This window comes from Triturus cristatus, chromosome 5_1 (genome assembly GCF_964204655.1).
Source record: "Triturus cristatus chromosome 5_1, aTriCri1.1, whole genome shotgun sequence".
Classification (NCBI taxonomy): domain Eukaryota; kingdom Metazoa; phylum Chordata; class Amphibia; order Caudata; family Salamandridae; genus Triturus; species Triturus cristatus.
Window position 1 is genome coordinate 355,220,227 of NC_140587.1, and position 18,765 is coordinate 355,238,991.

Consider the following 18,765-nt stretch of genomic DNA (forward strand, 5'->3'; position numbering starts at 1 on the left):
ACCCCCGAGGTGGCGGTTGATCTTTCAGATTCAGGCCCGGCCCGCTGGAAAGACGGCTCTGGACTCGGAAGCTTGTCTGCTTGGGCGTGGGCCCCACCCTTGAAAAAAACGCCACCACAGCTTTGCAGATTCTGCGGGGGTCATTGGCCCTCGACTCCCGCGGACTTCCGGTAAGGACAAACCGCCGCCATTGTTCTTTGCCCCGGGCGGCAGCCACCTTGCCTCCGCTTGGTGCAGTGAAAAAGACTGAGGCAGGACGTCGGCAGAAAGACCCGCCTACTGTCCCGCCCTAAGAACGGATCACGGCATCACCGTGAGACCGTGGTGACGCCATGCTGACGCAAGCTTCTGTTTGAATTATCAGAAGACACCGCGGCCTATCCGCTCGGATCGGGTCCGGTGGAATCTTAACATGACCCGGTAGGAACCAAAACTGTACCTCCCCATCCCCGAATCACGATTCATGCTGTCTGTTCTTTTCCATCGATGCCAACGAAAGTTCTCGAACTACCGAAAGGAATTCTGGTCCGACAGCTAATTCATGGAAAGACTTAGACTGTACACTGACCCGACCTCGCCCCAAAATGGCGCCGATGTAGGAGAGGCCTACAACTCCTTGTGGCGTTCCAGTCACGTGGCATTTGTGTTAAAAGGATATGTATGTGATGTTTCCACACATGATGAGCAGAGGGACGGGAAGGGTACTGGCCGAGCATACGTACAACCTTACTGATTGCTGACCTACCCATTTTTATTTAGCGTTTTTTTTTTTCTTTTATGCTAAGATAGTGTTGCTCATGATACTCGACGCCTCTCACGCCGTGGCCGGCCTGAACGGTTGTAGGCCCGTATTTGTATACTGACATTGTTTTAAATAAAGGGCTTCTTAAAGGGATTACGGAATCAGTGTCATGACAAATCATCTAGGTTGGTAAAGGTTTTTCTTTTGAATAAACGATTGTTACTCTCAATCAATAGAAAACAGATAATGCAGACCCCATTTACATGAATCTTTTTGATTAACGGAATTTGTGCCCGTCACACCTTTCTTTTCCAAGAGTTGTTAGACAATGGTCAACCATAGCTTAAGGTATATGCCGAATGCAAGGTATGGTATCTTGCACCATAATACACGACCGATTGAGAAATACATGTACGACCAGGGAACCCGAATTTAGGAGATGAATGAAATAGAACATCTTTGTCTCGGGAGAAAAGAATAATAGGTCTGTGGTATTACCCACTCCTGCGGCTAGCCTGGTACGTGGTAAGTAGAACTTTTTCGTGTCTATGCGCGCTAAGGTACTTTGAATACTGCACATCCCCTCCCCTCTTTTTTTCCCTCTATAGGTCACGACGAAGTTCCGACTGAAGAATGGAGTGGACATGGACCGCACCATGTTCGATATAGGGAAAAACATAGACAAACGTTGTGGGATAGTGCGTAAAGTGCAGACCACCATTGGGAACATGAAAAACTGTATGGTATGATTGTGCGTGTGTGCTACGATTATACGGTATGAATGTGTATGCATTTCATGCTTGGGTCGCTTGAAGAGAGCGTCATCGTATGATTAAAGTGCTCGTCCATCGATCAAAGGGGGGAGAGTAAAAGGTCCGACACCCCCCCCCCCCAAGATAAACTACAAAATACTGAAAATACGCAGCATGCATAGGAAAGAGGACAGGAAAGGAGAGGTCCCCATACTCAACGTAGCCCTGAGTCTCCGTCTTAAGTTTCTGCGCTTGATGCATGTACTGTCACACCCTATCCGGTATTCGTGTGTGCGTGATCACCAAATTTATGTCTTTCCCCCGCTTGTGTTTTCTTACATAGAACAGACCCATGCTACTCCATGTTGTGTGTGCACCAAGTGGCCTATTATCGTACACATGTCTCTCTCTCTCGTTTTGTGTCGTACATATGCCAAATAGCCTACTTGATGCACACGTCTCCGTCTCTCTCTCTCTCTCTCTCTCTCTTTCTCTCTCACTCTCTCTCCCTCCCTCACTAAAGGCTTCCTTGCCCTCTTTCTTTTTGAATAAATTAACGACACATACCTCCTCAGTCTGTGTATAATTGGCCTCAAACACGGTGGTGTTCGAACAAATTGACAGAAACAAAAACGACCGTACTTTACCACGTTACTACCTCTCCTTTCTGCAAATGTTGAGCTTAATTGGCTGAGAAAGAAAGGACAGGTAAGACTACTGATGTCTCCCAATTTGGCCCTCATCACGGGGACTATATGTCAGTGGTTTTCGTTTTAGAGCTTTAACAACACCATCTCCACCGCCCAGAATTGCCTCCACCCAATTACCCCAAACTAGAGTGTCTAAGCACCCCGTTCTCCCAAAATAACCCCAGCCCTGTACTAGCCGTCCCAGAGTATTTCGGACAAAACAACTGATGACCTTATTCTCTAAAGGTACATTGCCTAAGCTGATGGGGGTTACCTATTGTCTCCAGCAAGAAAAAATGTTTAGCTTATGTCCCTCCCCGAAATAGATACCTGTGAACCCATGACAGTAGCACCTCGTACTTTTTCCATAAACTTAGCAGTCCTCGGAGGAAAATGTGTATTAACAGAACTTGTGTTAAAATGAACGAGTCTCTACCGGAGAAGCCGGTTCGAATTTTTGATAAACCAGAAAGTCAACAGATGTCAGGCCTCCTGCAACGATTATAGGGTGCAGGAATCGACCCCTAGCAGGCCAGACGATGGACAGGGACACCCACAGAAACCTGCACCACAGCAATGATTAATAGATTAGTAACACGCACACTAACATCAGAGTTAATAGACATCAATCATACAGCAACCGATAAAAGCATTTCCGCAACTACTCGGTGGTTGGGAGCGAGGATGAAGTGTGTAAATGTCTTCCCTGCCAACTCTCTAAGATTTTGTTTCTTGTACTCATTTAAAGATAACGTGCAGCCACCGGAAGAGAGGGGTCGGACGTGACGCACAGCCTGGCTACGGACCATGGAACATCTATGACATCGACCAAGGGGGAAGCAACGAAGCAAAAAGGGCATGAGACGAGGCACCATTATCAGAATGATAAGCGATAGAACGAAGGGCTATATCGAGGCCCCCTGCTCACTGACCAGCGTGCCTGAAGTCCCAACCCGTCGGGCCCGATTGATGGGCCCAGTGCTGGAAGATTCTGTTCTCCTTGGTCCGCATTTTGATCCGATCCCACTCCACCCCCTCTTCCCTCGGCATCCCGAAGCACGTCACACCCTCTCTCTCTCTCTCTCTCCCTCTTTTATATGGATTTTGAATTTGACTTAACTACAGAAGAACAAAAAGCGGGTACCCTGTCTCAAAGTACCTATGACGAACTGTGTTAGGGAACAGGACTGTGATCGGAGAACAGCGAATGGTCACACTCTGCCACGTGAGAAATTGGATTTGAGCTGGACCTTAGCTCCACCGCCGGTGCTCAACAGTGCCAACAAAAGAAGAACAACAATAAGAGCTTACCAGTGATGGCTCTTTATAATAGGACACTGGAAAGAAGAACTCATGTTAAGTTGAATTCCTCTCCCAACCACCTTTTTATATTAACTATCTTCCTATCGAGTTTTCATGATGCTGCGTCAGTCACTTCCGACTGTACACTGAGAAGTTAAGAAAATCTAACTTTGTATAATGACATTCATACAACACCAGCCATGCACACGACTATACTGACTATTTTTGATCCACACGAAGTCTGGGCCTTAAGTAATGTACGAAATATCCCTTGTTTTGCCAGAAACATTTTTGCTTTACAGTATCCTGTTTGTGCCCAAACAAGCTCCCCTCCTCCTATCCCTGGGCCTGACATGCGGCGCAGCTGATGTAATTTTGTATGTACTACCTCCTCGCCTACTTTATCAACTGTATGTAACTATGTACAAATGTGTCAGATTGCTCCTGCCTGTCCTAAAAACTCTGTACTTTTAAGGAATGCATGAAAAACATTCACGATATTATAGCTAAAAGGTTAACGAAGGCGAATGTCGGCCAGGCAAGCTGGCGAGATATGTTAAAAGGGAGGACTGTGGAAATTTAGCTTGTAACTGAACATTATCTGCGCCATCTTGCCTCTCCCCAGCGCCACGCACAGCGAACGCACGGCCGCCATATTAGGCACCCCACTCTCTCTCCCCGCTCATTGTCGATCGCCAGCACGTTCCCCTGGCGCTGCAAGCATCCCCCGCGCGCCGGCCACCCCCGCTCTCTCATACACGGGCCATAAACCCTCTCCTTCTGCACGACCCTGCCATGGAATCACACCCCGTGCCTGACCGACATCCCATACATGGTCATGCATCTCTTTGATAACCCCCTTCCTCTGCGCCCCATTGTCCGAACCGATCCCAGGCCATCACCTAGCCCTGCGGATGCAGTTTATTGCCCCTACTGTAAGGGAAACTCCCCACATCAAAGGGATTACAGTAGATCAAAGCCCCTACCCCCTGAGACCCGGCCGGTCGCACACACCCCCGGGAATTGGCGGAATGTCCAGCTGTGTGATAGCCATCTCCTACTGTGGATGGGGTGGGGACTTCCACTGTAGATATGTGTGGGAACGAGCTCGAAGTGGGGATTCCGAGGATGTTCTTTCATGTTCCAAGACAATCTCAAGAATGTGCCATGTACGATAACCCTGCAATAAAGTCATAAACCTGTGTATAAGAGGCTAGGCCTCAGAGATGCAGTTAGAGCACCTCGTGATGATACCTTGCTGTCTGATCTGATGTGTTCTGCTCCGACGGAATAAAACTTTGTTTCCTGCCTTCCAGTCTCCAGCGCCTGCCTCTTTATTGGTTTAACATCGAATGGTATAAGAGGCGATTACCGCCGGGCAATACTTGAAGGTTATCGACTGAAACTGACGCTACCGTTTAACATATCAATAAACCCATATTGTTTGCAAAACACATGCTCACTGGAAAATGAAGTCACCACATCATTACTTTGAAATTAGCAAGTATAGAAATCCTCAGATAGCCTATATCACTGCTATGTTCCCAGGTTCCCATTTCTAAAGAGCATTTTTTAACCTAACTGGGCAAAGTATTTTGTTCTTTTTCACATCGGAAAAAAGTTCATTTGCAAACACAGCAACACAACAAATTCGCATTGCAGCAAAACTTACATAGAATAGACTTCATCAAATGAAAAATATAAGACCTTGTTTCACTACCATTAGTAAACATAAGCTCATCATACACCAAGCACTTCTAATTCAGATAGTCTGGTCTCAGAGATCCCTCTTACAAACCAAGCTGAATCCAGAAATTTAGAGATGACAAATACCACATGTAGGCTAGTTTCAAATTTGCATATTCTCAATGCTTCTTTATAGCGTCTTTTGTCACTCTCTCCACAGAGTGGTACAAACCACCTAAACCTCTGCCTCAGATAAGCAGGATAGAAAAACAATAAATGCTCCTCTTTTTCCTCAGTTAATTGGCATCCAGAACAACGCTTGTTTTTAGAAGCTTGGGACAACAACCTTCTGGTAAAAGATGTTCTCAGTCTCAGTTTTATGTACAAAGATCTATTTAATGTTGGGCTATTATAATTTAGGAACTCTCCAAATTGGGATTTGCATTTTTTCTGAGCTAGAAATGTGCTGGACAGACTACACAGAGCTCAGCATGATTGTGATCTCTCCCAATCATGGTGTCAGAATCTTTCTTTCACAATATTATGCTAACTATGAGAAATAGAAGAGATGTTGTGCCAAAGGCAAATCAAACAAAGCTCCACCAGCAAAACCTCATATACCTCAGCCAGGTAAATGTAAGTGCTTGTGGTTTTTTGATAAAGTCACCTAAGACCTTTCTGTAGGGTTCCAGCTCTTCTGTTGCTGATATGTGAAGCTAAAAAAAGAATTGGCCTTAATTTAGTAAACACAACAAATGATTTTAAACCGACATCGAGGCTCAGTGGGAGTAATGGTGTATTTGTAGGAAGCCTCAGCAAGGTTCTTATAAAATTATTTTCAGCAGTCCCAAGATTATCTTCATAATTCCCCCTATGTTACTTACCATAGAAGGTGGTGCTAACTTCTTATGCCCTATACATTTTAAGGCCCGAGGATACTGGATAGAATGTTCTACATCTAGCAAACATAAGTATAGCAGAGGCCCAATGGCTCACCAAAACAGTGTTGTTCAGGATTTGTGAAAACCAAATGTGGAAGTCAGATATCCTCACACCAAGATAGTCGATTTCGGCCACTATCTCCAGCGCAATGTCACCCGGTAAGTTTTTCCTTGAACATTTTATAAGGCTGAATCACCAAAAACTTGCTTTTCTTTTAGCAATGATCTTTAAACTATAGGTTCTATTGAACAATGACAATTTTTCTAAGAGAATTTTAAGCCCTCCTTATGTTTTTGAGATTAATAAATTGCCGTCCGCAAAGAGTAGAGCTGGTGCCTTGTGACCAGCCAACACAGGTCAGTCATTTAACAACCAGGTAGGCAGTCAACACGTCCATTAAGAAAAGGAGAAAAAGAGCCAACGCTAGCAGGCAGCCGTGTCATGCCTCTTTACTGACTGTATTTTTCTCACTAAGTTCTTAATTTAAGCCCCATTGCAGTTCCAGTCCTTGACCTAAACCTCGCCTGGAAGCGGCTCTGAATTTGTAGGCATCCACATTGTCTGCTTATCAAGAACTTGTTCGCAAATAATTTTCCCGATGTTACCTATTGGCTGGTAGGATGGTAGTTATCAGGTATGTTATGACATCCCTACTAAAAAATAGATAATATCTCGGCTCCCTTCAAGGAGGTTTGTGATTGGTGCATCTGCTACTACATCGTTTGGCACACTTTTACTTTATGGCACCACTTTAAAGGGATCTGAGCGGAATAGATTGGCATGGTTTTTATTAGATTGTAAAAAAAAGTACACCTGCTATGAATGGCAGTTCCTAGGGCAGGGAAAATATAATTGTACAAAAGAAACCCCCGGCAACTAAATGAATAAAGGACTCATGATAGACAAATATATATGGGCCAAGAAAACATATATATGAAACAACTAGTTTATTGATTTATACAAATAATACAATAACTAAGATTCAATAACTTCTAGTACATGTTTCTAGGGTTGAAGGACAGTGTTGTTAGTATGACTACCTGCGTGGAGGAATGACTGATGTAATGGGATATGTTTTTATTTAAATTACACTGTCCTTCAAACCTAGAAGCATGTATTACATGTTATTGAATCATATTTATTGTATTATTTGTATTATCCTTGAATTCTGTAACAAACAGAATTTTGTTTATGAATAAACAGTCTCTGCTCACTATCCTGGAACATAGACCTCATACCTGAAATATTCCAACTAAGGATAGAATGTTCCTAGATCTATCCAGGGCAAGTGGCACAGTGGTTTTGATTATATTTTCACTAGCCAATTTATCTGAAAGTGTAGTATTATAACCATCTCTCGTGAGTTGACACATCGAAGTAGAAATAATACTCAGTTTTATATTCGCATCCTCCCTCTGCTTCTGGTTCTTATTTATGTCATTCATGCAATCCACTCTGGCTAGATCAGAATCTCTGATGTGCAATTCCAGTTCCTATTTTGGTGCTAGATCTCTGTGATTGACATTGTGACATAATGCTAAAAGGTTGTACTTGAATTGTATCAGGGAACTTGCCATGGGTGTTGTGCAAGCATCTAAAGCTACTAGTCCGTCTACCAATTTCTTTGATTTCAGCAACACTTTGATGCAATCATATTGATTTCGGAGGGAGGAAGGTCATGTTGTATTTGAGATATTAGAACGTATGTGGGAGCGATACAATCTTTCGTAGAATAAGCCTGGTCCAGCAGTCATTGAGGGTGTGTTGAGAAGCACTCCTCCCTAGCTTGATTTGAGTCAAGTAATTGTATTCTCCTGTGTTATACTCTGGGAGGGATATTTGGCTTTGATCTCTTTCTCTTCTCCCTTGTGCTGCCTTTCTTCAATGATTAATACCTAAACTAGGTTTCCAAATTTAGCTTTTTGAGTCAAGTTGAACCCTTAGACAGCTAGGGGCTTCTGACCTTTTATGGCTGACAGTATTAGCCCCCTTCTCATTTTACAATTTACCAGGCTTTACAATGTAATCAGGAAAGCTATATGTGAGTATCCTTTGATTTATGCCTTAATTGTTTTAAATCAAAATATTCTTTACTGGTCGGATTGGATAAATAAGAATGGTCTTGGGGTCCTTACTTTTATTGATTTTATCGATTTTAACCCTGATCATCTAGTTAGGTCTTGGCAATTTATGAGGGTGTAATCCTGCTGTTACAAATCACATTAGGTTCAAAACAAGTGTGAGGCACTGTGGGTAATAACTGAGTGTTATTGTTTACTATATGCTCCTTCTCCTATGAAGGTTCCTTGTTATCTATAGATTTACAGAAACTCTACATGAATCCTTCTTTCCAAACAGTTTTGCAATCTTAGGCATCTCTGTGGGAAACCTGTTATGAGGAAATTTCGCATGATTTAAGATGGATTCTACCTCCTCCATTAAAACATCTGTGTATTACAGGGTACAATAATGGTGGTGCAGCTTTACTGGCTTTTTTAGGTTAGTCTCTCTATGTGGTTTATCTGCTGCCCTACTTTTACCCATTTTATGTCAACAATTGACCACTGATGTCACAAAACTGACTCCCAGATTGTTTGCCAAATATTCCCAGAGCTAAAGAAAAAAGAAAAAAGAATGAGTCATAAACATAAAACCAGCAATGTGGTTCTTTAAAATCTAAAGTCCAGCAAAATAAACTGAAGGAATCAGTCTCAACCACATCTACTCCTACGTTATATACAGATCAAGCATTAGTCATTCACCAAGCAGTACCAAAGCATGAGTCCCTCAAGGTTCACTAATCTCATGTCTACACAACATTACCTCACTCCAAGAATGCTCATAATCCTTCCACCTCATGGCACAATTATGCAGCTGAATCACAGATAATCCTTAAACTGACAAAACCAAATGACCTTACATTTTCAAACCATGGGTATTGCCATAAAACAGTTGATCACTTGATGCTAAGTAACCATCTTCATATCATTGCATTAAAAAATAAGAAACATTTTTATAAAGAATTGGCGTAGGGCAGCACCGCAAGTCATTTTGCTGTGATGCCCAATGCCAATTTGAAAGGGCAGGAATGCACTGTATTTAGAAGATAAGGTACATTCCTGTACTTTCTGTCTGAACTGGCACACAATTTGTAGCCAAGCTCCAGTGCAGGCACCCTTGCACAATGTTTCAAGGGTGTCTGTGTTGTTGCAGGATTATTTTTAGGCACAAAGGGATACCTTCCTGCACAAAAACAATCACAAGAGATGTTTTTCTTGTTCCATGTGTGCTGCAGAATGTAGCAAATGTGGAAGGAGGAAAAAATGAGGAACAAAACGAGGAGAAATGTGCACATTTCTTCTTGTTATGCCCGATCTAGGGAGGCGCAAGGTTTTGGTGCTGCTCCAGGTTTATGAGATATTGCAAATCAGGGGCAGCAACAAAGTCCATGGTTGTTGTGTGGGAACACCAACAGCAACACTCAATGAACGCCTCTTTGCCACAGAGTAAGGCAAGGCAGTGAATTGCACTGCTTTGCCTTACTCCATATCTACAAGGCCATTAAAAGCCATGGCTACATGGCCTTGTAGACATGGCTAAGCCCTGTGCCCCAGTAGACCGTCACAAAAAGTGACATTCCTGCAGCGCACAGGGCTTGTAAATATGCCCCTACAATTTTGACTTGAGTATGATTATTAATTACTGAACTCACTGCTAGGAGAGATTCAAGCCATTAACAATATCATGGAATTCAGGTGGATGCTGAGGACTTGAATTTTACCCACCTGTATCTAACAAAGATGGCAGACCTTCATCACTCTGCTTCCCACTAGCTAAAAACAGAATCCTTCTTAGTAATAGAACACTCAACACTCATAAGTGGTCTGAAAGGCCTGCCCATTAGCATCTAGTGATCAACATGGAAATGACTACCAACCTAACATCTCACTAGTACAATTTCACCTTTAACAGAAGAAATAGGACTACATCCACTCCTGCTATATTAGATACAAATAATTGCCAACAAAATGGATCCTGTTGTGTGGCTGGGGATTACTACTGCTTAATTAAAGCAAATAGCACGACAGGATACAATCTACCGGGGAATTATGAATCATTATGTCAGTATTGCATAACATATAAATTGTAGGACATACAAATTGTCTTAACACGTTCCACTAGGACTGGACAATGTACCTAAACCAGCTCCTCCAGCTGTCCATATGTACTGACAATCTAATTCACAGATTTAACAACCACACTCATTGTTTGATACAGCACTGCTAAACATGAAGGACACATTTTATGTTAGCTACATTCAGTTTACACTTTACCCAATACTGTTCCATACTGATCATGTAAAGGAAATCTATTGGATTAGTGGCCTGGAACTTACTGCATTGTCATGGACAACACCACAGCTTACAGTTAATGATCCACGCTTGTATAAATGTACTGCATTCTTGAACCTGTTTGAATGTATGGTTGATTATTCATATGCTGCGGCATCTGGGGAAGAAGCATTGTGTGATCTGCATCAGGGTTAAATAAATGGCATGAATTGTGGAGATGATTAAGTAGCTGATTTCACTGAATTGGTTATTGTGTAGGTTTGGAGGAGTAAAATGCTGAAGAATATGGGGCACGTCACAAAGCAATGTATGAGTTTGTGTAGAAGTAATCTTGTAGTACTACTTCACTTACTCATAAATGCAATTCACCTAGGTCCAAACGTGGATCTATACTTACGTCTGTCCTATACTGTAAGAAATTGGGTTATTGGTTGAGGGGGGTGGAATTCCTGCCCACATAAAAACCACAATCCTTGTCAGTATGAACCACAAAAGTCACGAAATTAACCTGGGCTTAACCAACTGGTAGCTTTGCACAAAAGCAGGCAGGCTTAACTTAGAGGCAATGTTTAGAGGCAATGTGTTTACTATTTACACAGCACACACACAGTAATAAAGTGAAAATGCAACACAAGAAAAATCTCACACCAACTTAGGGAAATAGAGAAAATTGTAATAAATATAATTTCGCATAAAGAAATTAAATCCACTCAGTAAAAACAGAGTTATGATTTCATTTTTTTTGTGTGAGTATAGTGCCTAAATGACCAAAGCCCAAACCATGGGTATCTAGTCGTGCAAGACCAGGCCAAAGTCAAAAGTAAAGGCTGAACACAATGGAGTGCAGTTCAGATACACAAGGTGGATTGGGCCTGGTCTTGGCTTATCTTTGGATTCACAAGAAATTCTGAAGGAAAGTCCAGGAAAAGGTAGAATTCATCTGGGAAAGGCATCAGGCTGTGTCTGAGGAGGAGTTGTCATCTCCAGGGAGCATTGGATGAGGCCTCAGTGAACCCGCCGACAATGGCGGGAAAAAGTTCTGAGCAGAAGAAGCCTGATTTCTGGCCTAAGGAGTTAATCATCACAGATGGGAAGCCTACTGCCATTGGACCCAGTTAGGAGTTTGACCTTAGGATGAAGTTGCAAACTGTAGCCAAAGAGGGCTTTACGAGGTTAGATACCATCACTGAGAAGTCCTCTGGAGTACAAGCAGTCCTTCTGAAGTCTTCTGGAAGTATAGGTTGAGGCGGTAATGAAGAGATGGTTCAGGAGCTCCTGTATTCATACGGTAAATAGACATAATATCGAAAAAAAAATATCGAGTAGCAAGAATATCGAGTTTTTAATATCGAATGGACAGAATATCGACTTGCAAAAATATAGTGGTGAAGAATATCGAAAAACAGGTAAGAAATATCGATTGCAATAATATAGTTGTTAAAAATATCGATTTTTTTATAGTGTTTTAAGTGTTAGTATATGTGTTAAAAGTATGTATTAATATTGGAATGTATGTTAGAATATTTTTAAATTATTGAATTTTATGTTTTTTTATTTTTTTGTAATTTAATTCCGTAGCGGGTTGTGGGTTTATAGGGGAGTAGGGTGGGAAGTAATTTAATTATAGTACATTAAATAATAATTTATAGGAATTATTAATTATTTTTAATTTAATTTTGCGTTTTACTTCTGTAGCGGGTTGTGGGTTTATAGGGGAATAGGGTGGGAAGTAATTTAATTATATATTATTAAATAATAATTTATAGGAATTATTAATTATTTTTAATTTAATTTTGCGTTTTATTTCTGTAACGGGTTGTGGGTTTATAGGGGAATAGGGTGGGAAGTAATTTAATTGTTATTAGTTAATTATTAATTGGTATTGCAAATTAATTGGTTGTTGATTAATTATTAATTAGTAAATAATTAGTATTAATTGGTAATTAATTTGTATTAATTGTTTAATTGATAATTATGTTAATTGTATTCATTTAATATTCGTAGCGGGCAGTGTGTTTATAGGGGAATATGGTGGCAAGTAATATAATTGTAAATAAATAATTATGTAATTTATTTGTGTATATTGTTAATTAATATATCTTTAATTTAATTTTGCATTTTACTTCTGTAGCGGGTTGTGGGTTTATAGGGGAATAGGGTGGGAAGTAATTTAATTGTTATTAGTTAATTATTAATTGGTATTGCAAATTAATTGTTTGTTGATTAATTATTAATTTGTAAATAATTAGTATTAATTGGTAATTAATTAGTATTAATAGGTAAATTGATAATTATGTTAATTGTATTCAATTAATATTTGTAGCGGGTATTGTGTTTATACGGGAATATGGTGGGAAGTAATATAATTGGAAAAAAAAAATTATTTAAATAATTTGTGTATATCCTTAATTAATATATTATAAATTAATTATTAATTGGTATTATTTGCATTTATTAATGTTTGTTATTGAAAAACAATTGTTTGTTAATTAATTATTAATTGTTAATTAATTAAACAAAAATGTATTGGTATTTAAAAATGATCAATTCTTGTGTGATTGGTAATTAATGGTAATACTTGTTTTTGTATTAATAATTAATTAATTTAAAAATAAAAATACATTTATTATTTTCTCTACTATTGCACTTACTTGAGTGGGAATAGTAATTTTTACCCCTACGCTATCCAATGCTTTCCCTATTATTGCACTCTCTGGAGTGTGAATAGTAATTTTTACCCTCCCGCTATCCAACGCTTTCCCTACTGTTGCACTCACTGGAGTGGGAATAGTAATTTTTATCCTCCCGCTATCCAACGCTTTCCCTACTGTTGCACTCACTGGAGTGGGAATAGTAATTTTTACCCTCCCGCTATCCAACGCTTTCCCTACTGTTGCACTCTCTGGAGTGGGAATAGTAATTTTTACCCCTATGCTATCCAACGCTTTCCCTACTGTTGCACTCACTGGAGTGGGAATAGTAAATGTTACCCTCCCGCTATCCAACGTTTTCCCTACTGTTGCACTCTCTGGAGTGTGAATAGTAATTTTTACCCCTACGCTATCCAACGTTTTCCCTATTATTGCACTCTCTGGAGTGGGAATAGTAATTTTTACCCTCCCGCTATCCAACGCTTTCCCTACTGTTGCACTCTCTGGAGTGGGAATAGTCATTTTTACCCCTACGCTATCCAACGCTTTCCCTACTGTTGCACTCACTGGAGTGGGAATAGTAAATGTTACCCTCCCGCTATCCAACGCTTTCCCTACTGTTGCACTCTCTGGAGTGGGAATAGTAATTTTTACCCCTACGCTATCCAACGCTTTCCCTACTGTTGCACTCACTGGAGTGGGAATAGTAAATGTTACCCTCCCGCTATCCAATGCTTTCCCTACTGTTGCACTCTCTGGAGTGGGAATAGTAATTTTTACCCCTACGCTATTCAATGTTTTCCCTATTATTGCACTCTCTGGAGTGGGAATAGTAATTTTTACCCTCCCGCTATCCAACGCTTTCCCTACTGTTGCACTCTCTGGAGTGGGAATAGTCATTTTTACCCCTACGCTATCCAACGCTTTCCCTACTGTTGCACTCACTGGAGTGGGAATAGTAAATGTTACCCTCCCGCTATCCAACGCTTTCCCTACTGTTGCACTCTCTGGAGTGTGAATAGTAATTTTTACCCCTACGCTATCCAACGCTTTCCCTACTGTTGCACTCACTGGAGTGGGAATAGTAAATGTTACCCTCCCGCTATCCAATGCTTTCCCTACTGTTGCACTCTCTGGAGTGGGAATAGTAATTTTTACCCCTACGCTATCCAATGTTTTCCCTAATATTGCACTCTCTGGAGTGGGAATAGTCATTTTTACCCTCCCGCTATCCAACGCTTTCCCTACTGTTGCATTCTCTGGAGTGGGAATAGTAATTTTTACCCTCCCGCTATCCAACGCTTTCCCTACTATTGCACTTACTGGAGTGCTAATAGTAAATTTTACGCGCCCGCTATCCTACACAGAAAATATTGAATATTTTTAATTAATATCACGTTAAGATATATGTATTAATTTTTTTTTTTACTTACTTTAATTATTCATTAAGTTTACTGTTATTTAAGTATTTTTAAGTATGTGTCAGTTAATTATATGTATTATTTCATTTATTTAACATTACTTTTAAAACATTTAAAAAATTCGATATTTTGACTAACTATATTATTTACAACGATATTTTGGATTCGATATTTTTGTAATTTCCTGTTTGGAGATAGGACTTCGATATTTTGGCATTCTATATTTTGGCATCGATATTTTTGTAAGTCTATATTTTTGTAGTCGATATTATGTCAGTGATCCATTTATACCTGGTACCGGACTTTGAAGTGGAGAGACATGCTGGCTACCCCTATATCTGGTTCTGGAAAGTAATTCCCTTCCCCTGCCACGATCCAAAAAGGCCCAGGATGACTATAGGCTGATGTCAGGTTCCTTTGAGTGTGGTGGAAGCAGCCCTTTTTCAAGAATTATGGACTCACAGCAGTCCAGTGGGGAGTTCCGAAAGCTACTATTCATCCATTTGGTGCCTGCTGCCAGTGTCCTGGGTCACATAACTATGAATAGCTTGGCAGTTTTCCTTTGTGTATCTCTCACAGACAATGAAACAAAGGGGCACTGTGTGTCGCCGGGATGGATTATTCTGCTCTTTCCTGCCCCACCAATATCTCTACAAGTAATATTACAGCCTAAACAGTCTCACATCTACTTCATCCAAAACTGAAAATTCTCCTACCACCCATACACCCATCTATGTTTAGGCAGGGACTTAAACAGAAATCAACGCAAGTAGGAACTTACCACTCTACCATCCCTATCTTCCTGCACAGTGTACTACCAGCAAGCCAAAGTCCACACAAAACAGAAGACCAAACCTTCAAAGACCTATGTCAACATCAAAGCCTCAATTACAACAGCCAAAGCCTTCAGAACCTTGGCATTCTTAAGATCTTGCTGACAATAAATGATTAATTCACAGACACGTAAATAAATGGAAGAAAAAAGAATTCCCAAAGACCTCTTGATAATGAAGGCCCTCCGTGAAACATGAAGACAGCTCATCACATCAGCGAAAGCAAAGTATTACACCATTAACTTCTGTGAGTCCACAGCAGCAGAACACTGTTCAAAACAATCAAGCATTATATCAAATAGGGGTGGGCGGAATTTGCAAAATTCACTTTCGCAAATTATCGCGAAAATGTTAAAAATCTCCGCAAACACGCGGAAATATCGTGAAGATGCGGAAGTTTTTTTCCCGCCCGTTCGCGGTATTTTCTGCGTGGTCGCGGCTCGCCATCTTTCCCATGCGGTTGCTCGAGGGCGTGGCCATCTTGTTTTCACTTGTCTCGCGGTGCATGATCGCCAGAAGAAAGACGTGATCGCGTGACGCATGACGTTACTGCGGGCGCGAACTGTCACGAGACAGCGCAAATGGCTACCAACAATCCAACATCTCGTGAAGAACGCGACCGGATCGGGAAAACTTGTCGGCGAACGCGGGGATTCAAGTGAGGCGAACGCGCGCACGCGAGAATGTATTATTTTACAGCGCGAGCAAGAAACAAATTATCGCTAAGCTGCGGAATGCGGAAATTTTTACATCTTTGCGTTTTACGCAGAACGCGAAAAGCCAAATTATCGCAATTTCCGCGAACGGAACGGAATTTTGGCCCAGGCCTAATATCAAACACTTTCAAGTCCCACTTATTCATCACTGTTCAGAAAGGTTCAATACCATAACACTCTTCTTCAGTGAGAAGATCTGAAAGCATGTTGATGATGGCATACCTCGTTCAACTTTCACATCCACCCTTCTTCGTAGAAATCTGTAATGGGCAGCCTACTAAGCTCTATCTCTCCCAGGTCTGGCAGACTCTCAAATACACTTTTTATGAAGATGATGTTTTGCAATCGTCTTTATTGCTGGGGATGCTCTTTAACCCATACTTACCATTGTCAATGCCTCCCTCTCTCAAGGCATCCTCCCAGAAGTTCTCGAGACTGGCCAGATATTCCCGCTCCCAAAGAAACATTCACTATACCCCATGATCTGCCCAACTATGGCCCACCATTCGTCTACAATTCATAGGCAAGATCATTGAAAAAGCACTCTATGGTCAGCTCCATGATCCCATCACTGCTGACAATCTCCTGTACTGTTACTGGTATGGCTTCAGATCACACTGCATCATGTAGACAGCTAACTTGCACATCATAGAGTATGCCCTCTTAACTATGGATGAAGAAAACCCCTGCCTCCTGATATTGCTGGACTTCTCAACTTCCTTCATCTCAGTCAACCATCCCACCCTTATGCGCACATTTGAGTCCTGAATATGATTCATCAGCAATGTTCTTCACTGGTTCTCCTCCTACCTTTCTAACCAACACTAGTTTGTTCACATGGGTACCTCCAAACCATAATAGAAACCTATCACATGTGAATCTCCCCAGGTTTCATATTGTCTCCTATCATCTTCAACCTTTTACATGGAGCCACTTGGTGTTTTACTCACCAGTATGCCGATAATACACAACTCTACTTGAAAGTTTCCTCTGCTTAAGACATCCAATGCCTCAATCATTGCTTGCACATCATTCAGAACTGGGTGAACTTTAATTAGAGACCTGGCTCAATGACATCAACCTTGATAGATTTGAATCCCAACTCTCACGAAAGCTAAATCACTTGGACTCATTCTGGACCCCAGGCTTTCCCACAAGAACATGTTGCCAAAAAACAATTTGGCATGGTACCAGTTATCTCTTTTAAAGAAAGTCAAAAGGTTTCTTCAAGAAATAAACTTCAGAACTGCTGTTCAAGCTCTTGTGCTCTTGCATCTGGAAGACCTCCCAGACTCCATACTGTCACCACTTAGTGGCATTCTATACTCCGCAGCACATCTCATCCAGGACCTGAACACATTTGATCACATCACCCTCAACCTGCTGGAACTCCATGGGTTCCCCTAGCACAGCCTGCACCATTTTAAAAACCATCTCCATTATTTACAAAGTGATTAAAATCACCACCTTGCTTATTTTGCAAACAAGCTCACCATCTCTTTTGGTTCTTGGCGTGCCCACAGTCAAGACACCATCAGACTACAGACTAAGCAGTACAGATAAATCGATGCATTATAAAGGATGTCATGAAATTGGCTTATGGGTATAAAATAACATGGCAAAATTATATAAGGTGCACTCTGGACTCTCTGGAGTTGGTGACCCTTTATGAGGACCCCATGCTATGCAAATCCTTTTCAAAGGTGAAACTAATAAATTACTTTTTAGAGAAATGTGCACGAGAAAGAGAGCAGAGAAATAAAGATAAAGCCACAGTAATTGCATATAATAAGAAACCCCCTTTGGTGCACGGTCTATCCTTGTACCTTGCTTGTGTGCCATTGTTTCATTTTAATAAGGTTTAGGTTGTGGTATGTAACTTTAATGCTGGGTTTCCCAGCGAATGTGTTCTCTGAGACACATCTGGGACGATGTCTGTGTGACTCCCGATCAAAAAAATCAAATATACCCATACTGTTTTTCAGCCATTCTTATGAAACAGAGAGTAAAAGAGTTATCATCCCATTTCTGAAGAGGTTTTGTTTGCATAATTACATTATAGCACCGTCTGTTATGTGATAATTAGAGACTCCATATGTTTGCCCGATGGTGGCCTTGTTTTTATGTACAGCACAAAAAACTCGCTGATTGGCAAACATGTGATCAAATGTTAAAACATGTATACTATGCACAACTTCAACAAATCTAAATGTATTAAGATGCAGATAAACTAGTGAGGTGATGTATATGCTGTTTCCAAAGGTTTTAGGATACATTTTTAGTTATCAGCCTTTTTATGATAACTTTTTGATAAGTTGGTATATGTTTATCTGAACTTTTTATGCATTTGTTTCTAAATGCAAAATAAAGTATTCATTGATTGGTTGACTAAGCAGTGTAAAAAAGAAAAAAACAAGACAAAAGGCCTTTTAAATCCAAGTACCCAGAATTTGGAACAGCGTGCTCCAATTTTGGAAAGAGTTGAAGAATCACCTGTTTAAGGAAATCTGCATTAAAATTGATTACCCTTCTGGTTAGAGAGCGTGTGCGGAGCGGCGGTGATGTGAGGAATCCTCTTCGAGACTGACCCGATTTTGACCTAAGAACAGTAACTCAGTGGAGAACCGGTGCCCGGATCTCATTGAAAGTACCTGCTGATAAGCTTGCACATTAGTTTAA